Here is a 15,943-nt window from a genome sequence, read left to right on the forward strand (position 1 = left end):
TTTGGCTGCTGTGCTTTGAGGAGTTTCTGATTTTTGATTATTATTATTATTATTAGACATGTATTCTGTTTACAAAATTGTATTGCACTTTATCATTGTTCCTCACTCTATATGTTTTAGCACTTTAATGGAATTAAATGGGATCTGCGCGCATCGTCCGAAAATACATTAAAGTGCTAAAACATACAGAGTGAGGAACAATGATAAAGTGCAATACAATTTTGTAAACAGATTACATGCCTAATGGGCTTCAAGCTACCCTTTAGGTTTAAATTCAATACTTTGCTGTGTTTTTCTGCTGCAAAAGTATGGCTTGTGGGCTTTAGGAATCCCCAGCAAACATCCTGCAGAAGTGTCCAGGTGATGGCAAGTGTGTAAATGGAAGCCACCATTTTGATTTCCTGCAGCTCATGCCACCCGGACATCCAACACTAAGCAGACGGCCAGGATGTTTGTTTTTTCAAGAGGGACCCTGGCAATTGCCCAAGGACAGCATGCGCCTGCCAGACCTGTTTTACTCACCTACTTACCACCGTGGCATTGCTCAAGTGGCCATGCAGCATAATGGTAAGCTCGACAAGGAAATACATTTGCAAAAAGGACAGAGATAGATTTCAAATCCTTTTGCACATTCCACCCTTGTCACACATCACAAACACAGCCATCGGCTATCAAAACAAGGAACAAAAAAAAAAAGCATGTGTTATCCCACACAATAATTTTTGAAAGACACGAGCAAAGGAAGAAAGGCAGGAGAGGTGGAAAGAATCACAAATGCAGAAACTATACTATGCATTCTGACACAACAGCTGTAGGCATTGTGGGCGAAACGTCAGGAGAGAATACTTCTGGAACATGGACATATATTCCTCACAACCTCTGAGGATGCCTGCCATAAATGTGGGCGAAACGTCAGGAGAGAATGCTTCTGGAACATGGACATATATTCCTCACAACCTCTGAGGATGCCTGCCATAGATGTGGGCGAAACGTCAGGAGAGAATACTTCTGGAACATGGAGATATATTCCTCACAACCTCTGAGGATGCCTGCCATAGATGTGGGTGAAACGTCAGGAGAGAATACTTCTGGAACATGGACATATATTCCTCACAACCTCTGAGGATGCCTGCCATAGATGTGGGCGAAACGTCAGGAGAGAATGCTTCTGGAACATGGACATATATTCCTCACAACCTCTGAGGATGCCTGCCATAGATGTGGGCGAAATGTCAGGAGAGAATGCTTCTGGAACATGGACATATATTCCTCACAACCTCTGAGGATGCCTGCCATAGATGTGGGCGAAACGTCAGGAGAGAATACTTCTGGAACATGGACATATATTCCTCACAACCTCTGAGGATGCCTGCCATAGATGTGGGCGAAACGTCAGGAGAGAATACTTCTGGAACATGGACATATATTCCTCACAACCTCTGAGGATGCCTGCCATAGATGTGGGTGAAACGTCAGGAGAGAATACTTCTGGAACATGGAGATATATTCCTCACAACCTCTGAGGATGCCTGCCATAGATGTGGGCGAAACGTCAGGAGAGAATACTTCTGGAACATGGACATATATTCCTCACAACCTCTGAGGATGCCTGCCATAGATGTGGGCAAAACGTCAGGAGAGAATGCTTCTGGAACATGGCCACACAGCCCGAAAGACATACAACAACCCTGTGATCCCGGCCATGAAAGCCTTCGACAACACATTGTTACGTTAATTAAAATAAAAGGGATGTGAGCGATTTCGCCAAACCCGGCTGACAAGCATTTCCTTTTCTACAAAAAATAATGCTTAATTTAAGAAACAAGTCCACCGGTTACAGAAAGGCAACAGCCGACGACGAAAAGGTTACGGAAGCGTGAGAGAAACAACTGTCTCCGTCTCAAGTACAAACACACACACACACACAAATCCAGCCGCACACTATAAACTCGGAGAAAAGCACACAAAGGAAGTGGCGAGAGGGAGAGATTACGTCAGCCCTCGCCTCAATTCATAAATGCTAACCACAGAACAAGGCAAGGGCCTCCCACTCAAGAATCCGGCTTAAAAGGGAACGCACACACACACAAACACACACACACACACAGTTTGAGGGCTTAAAAATATGCTACTAAACAACACCCGCTGATGCATCAACTTTCAGCAGCCGTGGGGAGAAGCGAGAGAAAAGCCACACTGTAATCCTAGTCAATTCTATCCTGCCGCCAGATCAAATAACATTGGAAGAACTGCCCGCCAAGCACAGGAGAAACAATAAGCACTGGACTCCAAAGACACAAACACACACTTTACGAGCCCCGTGCATATATTATGAAATAGCTAAAACATTCAGGGAGGGGCAGAGCAGAGTGGGAAAGAAAGCAATAGTGGAGTCAAATCAATGCATCATCATTTTCAAGTTGTTGTTAAGGATGCACAAAAAAAAAACTCACAACCTCTGAAGATGCCTGCCATAGATGTGGGTAAAACGTCAGGAGAGAATACTTCTGGAACATGGCCATACAGCCCGGAACACATACAACAACACACACATAAAAACTGTCAGCACACTGTAATTTTACTGGGCTGCTCTACTTGTTTGAAACCATATTTCAACAATATGCCCACCCACCCAAAATTGCAGAGCCTGGAGGTGACTCAACCAAGATTGATGCATTTACACTCATAGAATCATAGAATCATAGATTCATAAGATTCACACTCCAATTATGCCCCTTAGTCTTTAAAACATGAAAATGAACACAACTTGGCTACCAGTATTTAAAAAAAAAACATAAAATTAGGACAGTAAATAAAGAACAACACTAAAAAAACAGGGTAATTGCAAACAAGAAACAATCAGGGGCAGCTAACACCTCCCTACAAAGGACTGACAAAGAGTTCTTTCTCCCACCCACAGATATATAAAGTCCATTTGCCTAGTTTCCAACAGACCTCACAACCTCTGAGGATGCCTGCCATAGATGTGGGCGTAACGTCAGGAGTGAATGCTTCTGGAACATGGCCATACAGCCCGGAAAACATACAACAACACACACACACAAAACTGTCAGCACACTGTAATTTTACTGGGCTGCTCTACTTGTTTGAAACCATATTTAGACTACAGTATGCCCACCCACCCAAAATTGCAGATCCTGGAGGTGACTGATTCAAGATTGATTCAAATTATGCCTCTTAGTCTTTAAAGCATGAAAATGAACAAAATCTATCAGTATTATTTATAAAATCCTAAAATCAGGACAGTAAATAAAGAACAACACTCAATAAGAAGCAGGGGTAGAAAGACATCATTCCAACATGTCTCCTGTGTCAATTTAACAATATACCGTATATACTCAAGTATAAGCCGACCTGAATATAAGCCGAGGCACCTAATTTTACCACCAAAACTGGGAAAACTTATTGACTCGAGTATAAGACGAGGGTGGGAAACGCAGCAGCTACGGGTCAAATTCAAAAATAAAAAGATACAGTAGAGTCTCACTTATCCAAGCCTCACTAATAATAATAATAATAATAATAATAATAATAATAATAATAATAATAATAATAAAAAACTTTATTTATACCCTGCCACCATCTCCCCGTGGGGACCCGGGGCGGCTTACATGGGGCAGAGGCCCAAACAACATAAGGACAAAATATAAGCAACATAATACAATCACAATATAAAACAGATAAAACAGTAATGCAATATATCAATTAAAACAACAATACAAGATAAAAAATTACATTAAAAACACATAAAAGGTAAGACCATAATAAATACAGGATACTTATCCTTATCCAACGTTCTGGATTATCCAAGGCATTTTTGTAGTCAATGTTTCCAATATATCGTGATATTTTGGTGCTAAATTCGTAAATACAGTAATTACAACATAACATTACTGCGTATTGAACTACTTTTTCTATCAAATTTGTTGTATAACATGATGTTTGGGTGCTTAATTTGTAAAATCATAACCTACTTTGATGTTTAATAGGCTTTTCCTTAATCCCTCCTTATTATCCAAGACATTCGCTTATCCAAGCTTCTGCCGGCCCATTTATGTTGGATAAGTGAGACTCTACTGTAATACTAATATTATGCTAAACTTGTAAAAAAAAAAATTCGTGTCAGGAGCGACTTGAAAAACTGCAAGTCACTACTGGTGTGAGAGAATTCGCCGTCTGCTAGGATGTTGCCCAGGGGACGCCCGGATGTTGATATATTATATTGTATACACATATAATATTAATAATATTATAATGTAATACAATATAATAATAATACACTATTATAATTGTATATTAGATATTACATGTAATATTACTAATTATATTGCAGTATAGTTGTATAGTACAATATCTATATATATAAAAGAGTAATGAAATTTCGGCCTAGGACAAAACAACAAAACTACACATCCCAGAAACACTAAACTTGGCAGCACAACCCCTCATCCATGCCTCTACTTTCATACAACAAAAAGCTCCAGGTACTCCAGAAAACAGCCAGGCTTTCAGGCTGCAAGGCTATTCACTGCTATTCAACCTGGCCAACAAAGAATTCCCATAAGCCACAGCAACGCGTGGCCAGGCAAAGCTAGTAGTAATATATAATGCTTATATAATATGAATAATATATTGTATGAACACATAACTTGTAAGCCGCCCTGAGTCCCATTCGGGGTGTGAAAGGCGGGATATAAATGTTGCAAATAAATTTTAAAAATATATAACAGATAAATTCCAAACAACAATCAATCAGGGCCAGCTCCCTAATAAGGATTCCCCCAGGCAGGAAGCAGCCAGATCTTGACGCTGCAAGGCTTTTCAATGCTAATCAATAATAATAAAATAACTTTATTTTTATACCCTGCCACTATCTCCGCAAAGGGGACTCAGGGCGGCTTACATGGGGCCAAGCCCGAATTAAAACAATAGCCATATAAAACACAACAATAGACAAAAGACATGCACAATTATAAAAAACTAGCTGTGCCCAACCACGCGTTGCTGTGGCAAAGTGGTGGTGGTATTGGTTAAAAATTGTTCTGTAATTTTAATTTGACGTCATTTGTATTTTTAATTAATTTTATTGTAAGTTATCTTTTTATTTATTATATTTTATTATTTTCTTGTATTATTTTTAGTTATTTTCTGTTATTATGGTATTTTATTGTATTAATTTTTAGTGTTTTTTATTATTTTTTATTGGGTTGCTAGGAGACCAAGTTGAAGGAGCTTAGCCTTCTAACTGGCAGCAATTGGATAAAAGCAATTATTCCTCTCTCTCTAATTAGGACTTTATTTTTCTTTTCTTTTTGTTGTATCAACCTAGAGCCGTGGATGATGGGTTGTGTTGTCAAATTTCGAGGTTGGAGGGCCTGTAGTTTTGTTGTTTTGTGGGTCGCTGTGATGCCATCACTCTTTTATATATATAGATTGAAACATTAGCCAATAAAAACAAATGACAAGAACTAATAAAAACATGGATTAAAACGGAGAGGTTGTAAAAGTAGACTGGGTAAGGCGCCCCATATAAATATTGTAAACACGAGGTGACTGATAAAGGGCTGCAAATTCTTGGAAGTGCAAATTGGGATGGGAATAGATTGGAAAACTCACAGCAACCCAGCTTCAAATCCTGCTTCCAAAAAATATGCAGCTCTATGATAGAGTATAACTAGCTCTACATTGTGTTCTCACTCTTCAAAAGGTAAAGAAACTGTACTCAGGCAAGAGAAAATAAATTAGATTTCCTAGCAAACTCGCACATAGAGAAATGGGCTCCAAACTCCATTTCCCTCCATGAGACATCCCCAGTGGATGGAGGCCTTTATCAACTGTCACATGTAATTTACAAAAGACACAGGGCTCAAAGGCCATGCAAAGCATGCTCTCTGACACACACACACACACACACTATGCAGGGCAAGGCCACATGCCCTCCAGAGATGCTTAAGACACAATCTCCGCCACAGAACAAAAGCAGAGCTGGTTTCTGTCTCAGGAAACAAGAAGTGGTGGAACGGGTCTCTCTGTCACATCAACTGAGAACAAGGTTGAGTAAATATTATAAAAGGGCCTTTTCGGCAGAGCCAGCCGGGCCCCAATTAGAAAACATAAAAGGCATTCCAGCGTACACACTTTCCAAGTCTCCTTCAGCACTTGAAGTGCCACCCAGAAACAGTCAAAAACAGCACCCAGTACACTCTTTTTTGTTGTTGTTGTTGTTGTTAACACAATCCAGGACCGCAAATCCATTCCTCTGTAAAGAAAAGCCTTCACATCACCTCCCTAAGCAGATCCAAATTTCCTCGAAATTATCTCTCTCAAAATGAAGTGGAGGGAGTCAAGCGCTTCGTCTACTGAGGTTTTGTTGCTTTTGAGTCGCTCTTAGGAAGCATTTGCAAGAAACCGACAGAGCAGGACTTCTTAAACTTTTCCACATGGGGGTCCAAGAAATGTTTGCGTGACCCCCAAGCTCTACAAAATAACAAATCAGCATTTAACAAGGCTTGCGAAACAGACTTATTTTCAGTGTGCTGCCGAAGGCTTTCAAGGGGAATTCCAGACAAGAAACAATCAGGTTTAGCTAATCACCTTCCAACAAAGGATTCTCCCAGGCATGGAGCAGCCAGGCTTAGAAGCTGCAAGGCCATTCCATGCTAATTAATTAAGGTGATCAATTGCAACATTCACACTTGCCCCCAACAGACAGAAAACTCACAACAACTCAAACAAGAGTTCTTTCTGCCACCCTGGATCTTCCACAGATATATCAACCCCACTTGCCTCGTTTCCAAGAGACAACCTCTGAGGATGCCTGCCATAGATGTGGGCTAAACGTCAGGAGAGAATGCTTCTGGAACATGGCCTGACAGCCTGGAAAACTCACAGCAACTCAAACAACTCTGGATCTTCCACAGATATATCAACCCCACTTCTCTAGTTTCCATGAGACCTCGACAACCTCTGAGGATGCCTGCCATAGATGTGGGCGAAAGGTCAGGAGAAAATGCTTCTGGAACATAACCAGCCAGGCTGGAAAACTCACCACAACCTGAACCAGAGTTCTTTCTGCCACCTTGGATCTTTCACAGATCTATCAACCCCACTTGCCCTGTTTCCAAGAGACCTCACAACCTCTGAGGATGCCTGCCATAGATGTGGGCAAAACGTCAGGAGAGAATACTTCTGGAACATGGACATATATTCCTCACAACCTCTGAGGATGCCTGCCATGGATGTGGGCGAAATGTCAGGAGGGAATACTTCTGGAAAAATGACCATACAGCCCAGAAAACTCACAGCAACCCAAACAACTCTGGATCTTCCACAGATATATCAACTCCACTTGCCCCATTTCCAAGCAAGAGACCTCACAACCTCTGAGGATGCCTGCCATAGATGTGGGCGAAATGTCAGGAGAGAATACTTCTGGAACATGGACATATATTCCTCACAACCTCTGAGGATGCCTGCCATAGATGTGGGCGAAATGTCAGGAGAGAATACTTCTGGAACATGGACATATATTCCTCACAACCTCTGAGGATGCCTGCCAAAGATGTGGGCAAAACATCAGGAGAGAATGCTTCTGGAAAAATGACAATACAGGCCAGAAAACTCACAGCAACCCAAACAACTCTGGATCTTCCACAGATATATCAACTCCACTTGCCCCATTTCCAAGCAAGAGACCTCCCAACCTCTGAGGATGCCTGCCATAGATGTGGGCAAAACGTCAGGAGAGAATGCTTCCGGAACATAACCAGACAGCCAGGAAAACTCACATCAACCCAAACAAGAGTTCTTTCTGCCTCAACAACCTCTGAGGGTGCATGCCAGAGATGTGGGCGAAACGTCAGGAGAGAATGCTTCTGGAACATGCAAAACTCACAACCACCCAGTAATCCCGGCTATGAAAAGCCATGGATGCCTTCAACAACACCAAAGGAAGTTTATTTCGAGGTCTGGCCTCTGTGGCCTTCCTGTGAGACCCATCAACAAACCCTAGAGAAAGGAGACTCCCCAAAGTCCCAAAAAAGCAAAGCCTGGGCTTGCTCACTCACCCAGAGAGGAAGAGGAGGCCTGCGATTCCAGCAGTGGCTTCATGGAAAGAAGGCAGGAAGGGGAAGAAGGAGGGAGGGGTGGGGAACAAAAGGAGGCCCGCTCCTTCACTGCAGCGCCGGGAAGGGACGGAGCATGGGCGGCATGGGCATGGGCGGCATTGCCCGGCCCAGGGAAGCAGCAGCAGCAGCAGCGGCAGCCGCCTGCCTGGCCGCCCCGCTCCCGGCCTGCAGCCCCCTCCGCATGCCTCGCCGTGTGACCCAGCCGCTTGGGCTTCCAACCCAGACAAGAGCCAGCGAGAGAGAGAAAGAGCCTCCCAAAGACAACAAGCCGCCAAGGAGGAGAGGAAAACCCGGCGCGGATTCCGACCCGGTGAGGGGGGCAGATGGCTCTTAAAGAGGCACACGCAGCACTACGAAAGGCAAAGCAAACACACAGAAAAGGCAGAAGGGCGGGGAAATGGCAAAGGGGGCGGGAGGGAAGGAATATAACAATATACAATACTCATGCTAGACTAATAATATAATACATTGTATATACATATAATGTTGATAATATTATAATACAATACAATATAATAATAATAATAATAATAATAATAATAATAATGCCTCAAGTATCACCTCCCTGCAGTTAAGAACTGGTGGGATCACAAACCTGCAAAGGTTGTGGAAAATGAACACGCAAAGATACTGTGGGACTTCCGAATCCAGACTGACAAAGTTCTGGAACACAACACACCAGACATCACAGTTGTGGAAAAGAACAAGGTTTGGATCATTGATGTTGCCATCCCAGGTGACAGTCGCATTGAAGAAAAACAACAGGAAAAACTCCGCCGCTATCAGGACCTCAAGATTGAACTGCAAAGACTCTGGCAGAAACCAGTGCAGGTGGTCCCGGTGGTGATGGGCACACTGGGTGCCGTGCCAAAAGATCTCAGCCAGCATTTGGAAACAATAGACATTGACAAAATTACGATCTGCCAACTGCAAAAGGCCACCTTACTGGGATCTGCACGCATCATCCGAAAATACATCACACAGTCCTAGACACTTGGGAAGAGTTCGACTTGTGATTTTGTGAAACGAAATCCAGCATATCTATCTTGTTTGCTGTGTCATACAACGTCGTTGTGTCAATAATAATAATAATGACCTGAAGCTATATGGGAAAACGGAAACTGAAATCCAGTCTCTGACCAACACTGTCCGAATTTTTAGCACTGATATCAGCATGGAGTTTGGTTTGGACAAATGTTCGACAGTGGCATTGAAGAAGGGAAAAATCATTGAAAGTGAGGGCATAAATATGCCCAATGGCCAAACAATAAAGTGTTACCAGCCAGAGGCCTATAAATATCTGGGCATATTACAGCTGGACAACATCAAGCATGAACATGTGAAGACTGTGGTCAGTAAAGAATACACACAAAGGGTCAGAAAAATTCTCAAAAGCAAGCTCAATGGAGGCAACACCATCAAGGCCATAAACACCTGGGCCATACCTGTCATAAGATATACTGCTGGCATCATAAACTGGACATGGATGGAACTGGACAATTTGGACAGAAAAACAAGAAAACTCATGACCATTCATCATTCACTGCACCCTCACAGTGGTGTTGACCGGCTCTATCTGCCTAGAAGATCAGGGGGCAGAGGACTCTTGCAAGTAAAACAAGCAGTCAAAGAAGAAGAACATGCCCTGGCAGAATATGGAAAGCAAAGTGAAGAACCTGCTTTGATTGAAGTCAAAAATCAGAAACTCCTCAAAGCACAGCAGACAAAAAACCAGTACAAGAAAGCCGCACTACAAACTAAAGCTGACAGCTGGCACAACAAAACATTGCATGGAAAGTTCCTTGACAAAATTGAAGGAAAAGCTGACAAGGAGAAGACCTGGCTCTGGCTCACGAATGGGACCCTGAAGAAGGAGACAGAAGGCCTGATCCTTGCAGCCCAGGAGCAAGCCATCAGGACAAAGGCAATTCAGGCCAAGATCGAAAAATCAGCTGATGACCCAAAATGTAGACTGTGCAAGGAAACTGATGAAACCATGGATCATATCCTCAGCTGCTGTAAGAAAATTGCACAGACAGACTACAAACAGAGGCACAACTATGTGGCCCAGATGATTCATTGGAACTTATGCCTCAAGGACCACCTCCCAGCAGCAAAGAACTGGTGGGATCACAAACCTGCAAAAGTCTTGGAAAATGAGCACACAAAGATACTGTGGGACTTCTGAATCCAGACTGACAAAGTTCTGGAACACAACACACCAGACCTCACAGTTGTGGAAAAGAACAAGGTTTGGATCATGGATGTCGCCATCCCAGGTGACAGTCACATTGACGAAAAACAACAGGAAAAACTCAGCTGCTCTCAGGACCTCAAGATTGAACTTCAAAGACTGACAGAAACCAGTGCAGGTGGTCCCGGTGGTGATCGGCACACTGGGTGCCGTGCCAAAAGATCTCAGCCGGCATTTGGAAACAATAGACATTGACAAAATTACGATCTGCCAACTACAAAAGGCCACCCTGCTGGGATCTGCACGCATCATCCGAAAATACATCACACAGTCCTAGACACTTGGGAAGTGTTCAACTTGTGATTTTGTGATATGAAATCCAGCATATCTATCTTGTTTGCTGTGTCATACAACAATAATAATAGTAATAATAATCATCATCATCATCTTCATTTGTATTCCACCCATCTCCCCGAGGGGGAAATGTAAAGAATATGCTTATACAACTGTAACTTTTTCTCAAAAATTATTAACAATAAAAAATAAAAAAATAAAAAAGAGGAATATACAATCAAAGCACCCCTGACAGATGGCCATCCAACACCTGCCTGAAAGCCTTCAAAATGTGTGTTGGTCAGTGTTATTAAGAAATATGATCATTTTGCAAATTTCCATGAATGTATACAGAAAGTTGCTTTTCACAGACACCAGACAGCAAGGGCAGAGAAGTATGACATTACAGAGAGAGAGAGAGATACACATAAATGTGCTCTGACCGATGCAGAAAGGCCTTAATCGGCGCTGCCTAAACCGCCAACCCACCCAATGATGCCACCCTGAAAGGCCGCCCTGGGATCGATACTCTCTGAAGGCGCCTGGATCTCCCTTTCAAGAGCAGCAACGTCGCGCATTAGCTTCACAACAGGAGCCCATCCAAAGGGAATGTGCTCAGTGGAAATCAGCTTCACAACCAAGACTCTAGAGGCTCAGGGAAGGAACTGCGCCGGCCATGGCCAAAAGGGGGGGGAAAATCAATTCCGGAATCAAGCTACAAAGCTGACATTACATTTAGCCGCTCTTCCAATTTTTTAATCAAGTGTGACCCACCACACATCAAGCGGCGGAAAGGACATATTGCTCCAGCCACCGGCGCTTGATGTAGTGTTTGCTTCCCAGCAAATCCTGGAGGATTCTTCCCGATGTTCAGCATATGCAGGGTACGGGGGAAAGTCTCTCATCTATCACCACCGCACAAACAGCTTTGCATGAAAGAGCACATTCTGCACCGGATTCTACAAATGTTTCCAAATGCTTATTCTCACAGTAAGTCTGGCTGAACTATTTGTACAAACACACTCTTCAGAAGCTGCTACGATTCCAAGTACAGTAGAGTCTCACTTATCCAACATAAACGGGCCGGCAGAATGTTGGATAAGCGAATATGTTGGATAATAAGGAGGCATTAAGGAAAAGCTTATTAAACCTCAAATTAGGTTATGGTTTTACAAATTAAGCACCAAAACATCATGTTAGACAACAAATTTGACTGAAAACGTAGTTCAATATGCAGTAATGCTATGTAGTAATTACTGTGTTTATGAATTTAGCACCAAAATAACATGATGTATTGAAAACATTGACTACAAAAATGCGTTGGATAATCCAGAACGTTGGATAAGCGAGTGTTGGATAAGTGAGACTCTACTGTATCTGCAATTCCTGGATTATGACAAAACATAAGATGGACCTAAGTCGACCACAGATATATCACGCACTTGCTGAAAACCAACCCCTAGTTTCTCCATGCCTCACAACCTCTGAGGATGCCTGCCATAGATGTGGGCGAAACGTCAGGAGAGAATACTTCTGGAACATGGACATATATTCCTCACAACCTCTGAGGATGCCTGCCATAGATGTGGGCGAAACGTCAGGAGAGAATACTTCTGGAACATGGACATATATTCCTCACAACCTCTGAGGATGCCTGCCATAGATGTGGACGAAACGTCAGGAGAGAATGCTTCTGGAACATGGACATATTTTCCTCACAACCTCTGAGGATGCCTGCCATAGATGTGGGAGAAACGTCAGGAGAGAATGCTTCTGGAACATGGAGATATATTCCTCACAACCTCTGAGGATGCCTGCCATAGATGTGGGCGAAACGTCAGGAGAGAATACTTCTGGAACATGGACATATATTCCACACAACCTCTGAGGATGCCTGCCATAGATGTGGGCGAAACGTCAGGAGAGAATGCTTCTGGAACATGGACATATATTCCTCACAACCTCTGAGGATGCCTGCCATAGATGTGGGCGAAACGTCAGGAGAGAATACTTCTGGAACATGGACATATATTCCTCACAACCTTTGAGGATGCCTGCCATAGATGTGGGCGAAACGTCAGGAGAGAATACTTCTGAAACATGGACATATATTCCTCACAACCTTTGAGGATGCCTGCCATAGATGTGGGTGAAATGTCAGGAGAGAATACTTCTGGAACATGGCCAGACAGCCTGAAAGACATACAACAACCCTGTGATCCCGGCCATGAAAGCCTTCGACAACACAACCCGTTTCATTACCTTCATGATTCTTCATGACACCATTATCTTTTGTCCGTGTTGCAACAAGCTCTTTCTGACAACCCACCCATTCCCCTTAATGCTTATTATTGATCATTTCCAGTGATACCATGCACAGTGATGTAAAATATATGTGCTTGGTTTATTTATTTTTTCACATCAGTGCATTCTATCCCTTCAAGAAACCTGGTGACTTGTGATGATCCTCCAAATTTTATTGAGTCGCCCAATGTCAACATGGCATCTCCATCTGTGCATCTTTGTCAGCTAGATGATCATTTAATCCCTAAATCACGCCTCCACAATACAAAAATAATATATACAGTAGAGTCTCACTTATAAACGGGCCGGCAGAACGTTGGATAAGCGGATATGTTGGATAATAAGGAGGCATTAAGGAAAAGCCTATTAAACATCAAATTAGGTTATGATTTTACAAATTAAGCACCAAAACATCATGTTATACAACAAATTTGACAGAAAAAGTAGTTCAATATGCAGTAATGCTATGTAGTAATTACTGTATTTACAAATTTAGCACCAAAATATCACGATGTATTGAAAACATTGACTACAAAAATGCGTTGGATAATCCTGAACGTTGGATAAGCGAGTGTTGGATAAGTGAGACTCTACTGTATATATGGGATTTTCTGTCAAGAGAACCCAGCTCAGCACTCTCTGAAGGCCTTTCTTTTCTATCAAGGTAATAATGTGGATCTTTGTGATTTCTGTTGTTAAGGGTTTTCATGGCCGGAATGGTGTGTGTGTTGTTGTATGTTTTCCGGGCTGTATGGCTATGTTCCAGAAGCATTCCCTCCTGACGTTTCGCCCACATCTATGGCAGGCATCCTCAGAGGCTGTGAAGTATATTGGGGGGGAAAAAACTAAGCAAGGAAGGTTTATATATCCGTGTAAGGTCCAGGGTGAACAAAAGATTCCCCAAGGCAGGAAGCAGCCAGGACATGAATCAGGCAAGGCCATTAATGCTAATCAAAGTGATTAATTGAAACATTCACACTGGCCTCCAACAAAGGGTTCCTTCTTCCACCCTGGCCTTTCCAGAGATATATTCAACTTCCCTGCTTATTATTTTTTTTTTTTTACAATATACATCACAACCTCTGAGGATGCCTGCCACAGATGTGGGCGAAACGTCAGGAGAAAATGCTTCTGGAACAGCTCGGAAAACACACAACAATCCTGTGATTCCGGCCACGAAAGCCTTCAACAACACTCTAAAGTATTTCACCTGTTGTTTCCTTCTGCTTTTCTATTGTGATTTTGAGCTTTACTCCCCAGTTTAGCGCACCGATTGAATTGTAAACCAGCTTGCACATTTCTTAAAATAGAAGAACATAATAAAAAATACCTTCAAAAGAGGAAATGTAAATTAAAATATTCCCTCCTCTGCCAGAAGAGGAGCAGGGAACCATACAAGGAGAAAGGTGCAAACAAATGACATTGCACACTGATTCTGATCTAGTATCCTACAAATTGAGTAGCATTTACCCAGAAATAATTGAACAAAAAGTGGCGTTCCTCTTAAGTATCAACAGCTCAGATATTTAAGCAGCAGAATCCTTCATATCGGAATCATAGCTCACATTATTTCAGTAATTGATTTTGGAGTGACATATACCGGCATCTATGTATCTTTAATAAAAAAATAATAATACAGTAATTAGGTTGTTGTGCATTTTCTGGGCTGTATGGACGTGTTCCAGAAGCATTCTCTCCTGATGTTTCGCCCACATCTACGGCAGGCATCCTCAGAGGTTGTGAGGAATATATGTCCATCTTCCAGAAGTATTCTCTTCTGACGTTTCGCCCACATCTATGGCAGGCATCCTCAGAGGATGTGGGCAAAACGTCAGGAGAGAATGCTTCTGGAACATGGCCATACAGCCCGGAAAATGCACAACAAACCTGTGATTCCGGCCATGAAAGCCTTTGACAACACAACAAAGTACAGTAGAGTCTCACTTATCCAAGCTAAACAGGCCGGCAGAAGCTTGGATAAGCGAATATCTTGGATAATAAGGAGGGATTAAGGAAAAGCCTATTAAACACCAAATTAAGTTATGATTTTACAAGTTAAGCACCAAAACATCATGTTATACAACAAATTTGACAGAAAAAGTAGTTCATTAATGCTATGTAGTAATTACTTTATTTACGAATTTAGCACCAAAATATCATGATATATTGAAAACATTGGCTACAAAAATGCCTTGAATAATCCAGAATGTTGGATAAGCGAGTGTTGGATAAGTGAGACTCTACTGTACCAGCATCTGTGTATCTTTAATAAAAAATAATACACTAATTGGGTTGTTGTGCGTTTTCTGGGCTGTATGGCCATGTTCCAGAAGCATTCTCTCCTGACGTTTTGCCCACATCTATGGCAGGCATCGTCAGAGGTTATGAGATGTGAGCGAAACATCAGGAGAGAATGCTTCTGGAACATGGCCATACAGCCCGGAAAATGCACAACAACCCTGTGATTCCAGCCATGAAAGCCTTCGACAACACAACACAGTAATTGCTCCTGAAATTGTGAGTTAGATATGACTGTAGGTCAAATCTTTTAGACGGATTTATAATTTCAACTGATTTGTACTTAAAAGCAATTTAAAATGCAACTAAACTGGGTCGAGCCTAGAGAGGACCGATGTTCCGGAGAGCATTGCACAAAGCAGGAATTGTATTGGCAAACAAGAATATTGCACATTTAACAAACGGCAGAGCTTACGTACATTTCAAATGAGAACAGAAATCCAAGCGCCACACCGAACAGTCAGCATGAAGCTCCAAATCCGGAGGAGAAAGAAATCCAGGCCACGTTTTGGTGCTGCCTCCATTTATCAAAACAACCCTGTCATGTTGAGTACCATTAACAGATAATGAAAGGAGACAAGGGATGCAGTTACAAGCAAAGCACTCAGCCTTGTACAGGCCTAAGCATGCAGCCAAGTGAGCTGACATCTGACTTTATTATAAGCAT

General features: G+C 42.4%; 1 protein-coding gene across 11 annotated transcripts in view; it reads right to left on the bottom strand.

Moving 5' to 3' along the window:
- rere (arginine-glutamic acid dipeptide repeats) overlaps window positions 1-15,943 on the bottom strand; it is a 384,137-nt gene that overhangs the window by 290,608 nt on the left and 77,586 nt on the right. Inside the window, exon 1 of one of the 11 annotated variants that reach the window (XM_062965660.1) lies at window positions 8,088-8,446. The exons of 9 other annotated variants lie outside the window; for them this stretch is intronic. The gene's annotated coding sequence lies outside the window, so the exon portion shown is untranslated. Of the gene's footprint in view, window positions 1-8,087; window positions 8,447-15,943 lie in introns of those variants that run through there. One more of the 11 variants, XM_062965671.1, reaches the window with a different exon arrangement.

This window comes from Anolis carolinensis, unplaced genomic scaffold (assembly GCF_035594765.1).
Source record: "Anolis carolinensis isolate JA03-04 unplaced genomic scaffold, rAnoCar3.1.pri scaffold_15, whole genome shotgun sequence".
NCBI lineage: Eukaryota > Metazoa > Chordata > Lepidosauria > Squamata > Dactyloidae > Anolis > Anolis carolinensis.